Source organism: Cupressus sempervirens, chromosome 7 (genome assembly GCF_028749045.1).
Source record: "Cupressus sempervirens isolate cs-2001-9-10 chromosome 7, ASM2874904v1, whole genome shotgun sequence".
NCBI classification, from domain to species: Eukaryota; Viridiplantae; Streptophyta; class Pinopsida; order Cupressales; family Cupressaceae; genus Cupressus; species Cupressus sempervirens.
The window spans coordinates 305,332,226-305,337,596 of NC_143124.1; the positions used below are offsets into that span (position 1 = coordinate 305,332,226).

The 5,371-nt window shown below is 32.8% G+C and overlaps 1 pseudogene; it reads left to right on the top strand.

The window, feature by feature from the left end:
• The first annotated feature begins 790 nt into the window (after positions 1-790).
• On the top strand, positions 791-1,605 carry LOC149546621 (arabinogalactan O-methyltransferase 1 pseudogene; annotated as a pseudogene).
• Positions 1,606-5,371: the final 3,766 nt, after the last annotated feature.

Genomic DNA, 5,371 nt, shown 5'->3' on the forward strand with positions numbered 1-5,371 from the left:
GCCAAAATTTCTCCTACTTCTATATTTGTTGATGAGGTTAGTTGCTCCAGTAGTCAAATGAGAATCTACCACTGACTATACAGTTTTAAAGCTACCACACCTACCCCTCAACATTTGGCAGGAGCTATGCTACACTGCAACTCTTGCTTATAATGTGCCATGGAAAGCTATAACATAAAAAGAAGGTATATTGTTATCAAAATAGAACAGAATTGATCTAAAAGAGAAAAGAAATATAAATACCTTTGAGATGTCGAATTTTCCTTCAGTCATATCCTCTTTACAATCATTAATCATTGTTTATCTTTGTCATTAATTCCAACAAGGAAATCTTTGAGTAGATAAAGAATAACCTGGCTGAATACATTCTGAAATTTGAATCAATATTCAAAACAAATCAGTAAATCCTAAAGAATGTAATTTTATCCCGAAGTTTAAATAGATAAAACCCATGTACATTAAAACTCAGAGCAATGAGTTGATAAAGAGGAGATGACAACACCTATAGTGGAGAAGAAAAAAAAAGTATATCTCAAGAAGAAAAAAAAGCAATAGAATTTGGAGATTATACTACACAACTACTCTGACCTAGCAATCACGTGTCAAGCTACACAAGCACACGGATTAAGGAAAATATTAAATTCAAATACACTCTGAATGGAAATCTAGATCCACTCTGAATGGAAATCCATATCCACTCCATGATAAGCCAACTTTATGATTCTAATTTCTACCCACTTCCATCCAAAAAATTGAGGAAAATCGGAGAAGGTGAAAATCTGTTTGTTCAATGATTGCAAACAATATTTTTCTTCCTAAAATTCCATGTCTTTTAAGGAGTCTAGTTGCAGGAATTTTCCTAATGCTCACCTTCGTTTCAATATTGTTATTTTTTCAAGGTAAGGCAACAAGTGGACTCGAATCTCTTATTCAATCAAACTATATTTCAACAGAAGGTTTTAGTCTGCCTTAGGTTTCTAGTGCCCTATTGCATTACGCCACCACTATAGTTAAACTGCAGTAGAATAGGGACAAGATCTAGCTGTCGATTAATATTTTGTCAAAGTGAAGCCCTTGTAATTTCCTAGTTTCTAGCCTCATCCATGACAATAGTCTATAGAATGCACTCAAGTTTATGGTTAAAATGCTTTTCATTGAGGGAAATTTGACTTGGATCAAAGAAGATTTGATTAGGGAATCCTCAGCTTAAGGGTAAGGCCATTCATACTGATTAGCCTATGAAAGCTTTCCTATCTGATTAAGCTTCTGGCTTATTATAGATCTAAGGCCGAGTCTAGATGTAACCCTACCAAAGGACTGAAGGGTTCAAAATGTAATCTTGCCTGCCCTGGCTTGCTAGATGAGATCTACGAGATGAAGTGGGATTTTATCATGATTGACGCCTGGCGAGGTTATTTTGATGCTGCACAAGGCAGAATGATGACCATTTATTCTATGGCTATCATGGCTAGCAATCACAAGAAGGAAGGGATCATAGATGTGCACTTGTACGATGTGAATAGGAGAGTGGAGAAAATGTATGCGGAAAATTTTTTGTGTAAGAAAAATCCAGTGGAAGGTTCTGGAAGGTTGTGGCATTTTTAGATTGTGCTAACAATCTGCTAGTTCAAAACGCTTTTCCGAGTAGATCTAGGGTTCGTATATTCGTTCTATTCTTTTTACAATTTATTTTCTCATTTTGTTCAGAACTATGTAACTATGACAAAGGACATTTACTGTCCGGCTGGATTAGTCAAAATTTTGAGAAATTTCTACTCTAAATAAGTTAAGTCTCAACAGGGTTCAAAGAGTTGTATTTGAATAATCTCTCCCGTAAAGATCACTTAAATTTAGTAGGAAATACTTGCTATAGGAAACCTCCATATAAATTTAATTCTATTTATCTTAACTGAGTTATAGAGGTAGATCAACAGGCCTCCTTTATATATTTCTATGTGTGGCAGCATTCCATTACCATTTGACTGGATCAACCCAAGGTTTAATTAAGGGTTGAAATTTCTATTCCAAAAAAACTGAGTTTTTATAAGGCCTGAGATTTTTTCTGAATAACCTATCGTGAATGAGTTCCAGGGTATGAACGAAAAAAGATAAGAATTTATTTTTGAGAAAAAATCTGTTTAAAGTTAATACCTTTGATCTGAACTTATTAAAGAGGTAAATATTTGTTGCAATATTTCATGACAATTGGTTCTTGTTTACACCATCAACTAAAAGGGATGCTTGAAATCCACTATAGATTTATTTTACAGACTTCAAATTTTATAGAATGTTATATTAGAAGAAGCAAATCATAATTAGTGGGCTTCAAGGTAAATGGATAGAACAAATTGCTTGAGAACTACTCTTTTATAGTAAGAATTTCAATCAATATTTAAATTAAGCTACTTTTCGACTGAATTTCATGGTGACTTAAACATGTTGAGCTGCATGAATTTATTCATCAAGTTTGGATGATCCAATATTGTTTCCTTAAAGACTACTTTTCGACTGAATTTCATGGTGATTTAAACTCATTGAACCATATGAATTTATTCATCAGGTTTGGATGATCCAATATTATTTCCTTTAAGACTAATTTTTGACTGAATTTCCTGGTGACTTAAACTTGTTGAACCAAATGAATTTATTGAACCAGTTCAAGGGGTTTAATTAGTTCAACGCTTTATAAGATCCAACTTCACAAAGGCCAGCAATGACTTTAGATGAAATGGCTGCAATTTTAAACTAGTTGAATCAATTAATTAGTTCTATGAGATAATGGATTCTTTTGGACAGTCTTTGCAATAGAATCTCTCTCATATGAATTTACAAAGGAAGAATAAGGCAAAAGACTTAACTAAGCTAGAGTCACAAAATCATGATTTTAAGGGGATAGATATTGAATTTATATAAAAATATATAATATATTAATAAATTAATATATGTATTTTTTTACATACATATGTGTGTATATGTGTGTCTCTATATATGATTCTATATTGGTATATATGGACACATAGTATTGAAACATTTTAAATATTAATGCTATCAGTTTTATTGAATATTATTTAGAATATTATATGATAAAGAGTACAATTTATATAAAGTATATAACATATCCATACATAAGTATTATCTTGAATTACATTAAGAAAAATAAGTAGCGGTAGGGTGGACCGAGAGTTTAATTGTAGGTTGACTGAATTGCTTCACATATTTTTTTGGTCATGATAATAGCTACCCTAGTAATAATACCTACATATACACATACACATGCACATATCTATATTTATATGTCTATATATGCATATGTGTATCTATATGTGTATATGTATTACTTTAATAACTTTAATATGGAGTACTTTAAAATTGCTAGGCTAGACAAGCATTGGTAATTGAATTTTTCAGATCTAAAAGCCATTTTGTTTATATAGAAATGAGATTGAATGAGATAGGTTTAGTAGAACTGAAAACCATAAAATCATTTGATGGTATATTTAGGCACAGAAGAAGATGGATTTCCTAGATCGAAGATTTCCTCGATCTAGAAATCATAAAATCATGTGCTGCTATGGTTAGGCGCAAATGGAACTGAATCAGATGCATTTTCTAGATCTAAAAATCATCAAATCACGTGGTGCTTAATTTAGGCACATATGAAATGTAACATAGGACACAATTGTCATTTTAACATTTCTGTGGTCTAACATAACATAAGGCACAACTGTCATTTTAACATTTCAGTGGTCTTTTACATTCCCTAACCAAAAACACGTAGCAGAATTTAAAAGTTAGATGTAAAATCATACATGAAGGAACAAATTAAGTCATAACACATTTAAACTCCACATTTCCTAAATAGGTACAACACAGAATGTAATAATTAGAAGCTGACACATGAATTAACAAATTAAGTTTTAGAAAAAGTTAGTCAAATTTGAGAATATAACACTTTAGACCTAATAATCACCCACTCGTATTACCTCTTCTTTTTGCCACAGCCAAAACATGGTTTAGATTACAAGTCTGATTTTCAGTCCTCCAAAGTTAGCGGATTGCAAGGATTGGGCAGAGAATAATAATAATACCAAATTCCCTTACAAAGTTTAGAGGGCATCGAAAATAGACAAGAAAAGTTCTACCTTCATTGACAAGTACCGAGATGAAATTTCCAGAAATCTTAATAAACTTCCTCTATTTAACCACTCACTGGGCTTTGCATCATAACATAGCCTGAATCTGTATCAGTCCTCCTTGCGAATTGAAAATGTCGGGCCGCCCTAATCGCCACAGCCGAAGACCTTCGACAGGAGTACCATTACTTTTCTCTGCACAGGAGCTGCAAGATTTGGAGAAATCTGTCCAACAGCCGCCATGCCAAAACAACAACAGTGCTAATGCTGCTCCATTACCAGCACCTACTCCTCCCAACGTTCCTTCGGCAAAACCGCCCAAGGTTCCATCTGCGCCAAAGTCCACGTCGGACTCATGATTTTTTCATGAGTCATCATTCTGTGTGTTCATCAGATTAGGTATTTGTTCATTGAAATAAAAGTATCTCTGTTTCGACGCTTTGATAGCGAACGGTTTTAAGATGCTGTGAGTGCTGAATAATATTGCAGAGGGACTTTATAATTGGTCTGAGATCTCTGCTTGCAATCTCTAAAATTAGAGTTTTGTGGCTCCAAATTGTGTGTTTGTGTGTTTGGTGTTTTTGTTTAGGTTCCACTGCCTGAGTTTAAGTTTAGCAGTTAAGTTCCTGCTATTAAAATTACATGTTAAGTATATTTCTATGAATAATTTGACTGTTATAACCTGGTAGAACTGTTGTGAGCTGATGGGAGAAAGTTTAAGGAATGCATAGGTTTCGTGAGCAATGCAGAAAGCTTGGTAAACATTCTAAAATTCGAAGTCTGAATAAAAATAGAAAATTTTGAAAGCAGTGAAATCATAATACTTTTTCATAGGATATGTGAAAATGTATTGTACTGTTTATAATAGCATATCTATATTTGAAATAAATAGTGTTGAAGTCGGTATTAGTATATAATTGAACTCAATGTAGCTTAACCTTCTTGAATAGCTATGTATTAATAGTTTCTCAGTTTATGAGTTGGAGTGAAACATAAATTCAATTAATAGTTATTGTAGTCTGAGATTTAAGATATATATATATGCTATGATTTATTGTAAATATCATCTGCTAACTGAAATATTAAATTTGTTTTTATCTAATACAAAATAGTTAAATTTGTTTTATCTGCGGACTGTAAAGCTTTCGAGCAAAAGCAATAGAGAGGTGTAAAGCCAAATTCTACGACATTTTCTCTTCCTGGGCCACAATGGGAACAGTGAAACAAAGAATGGAAAT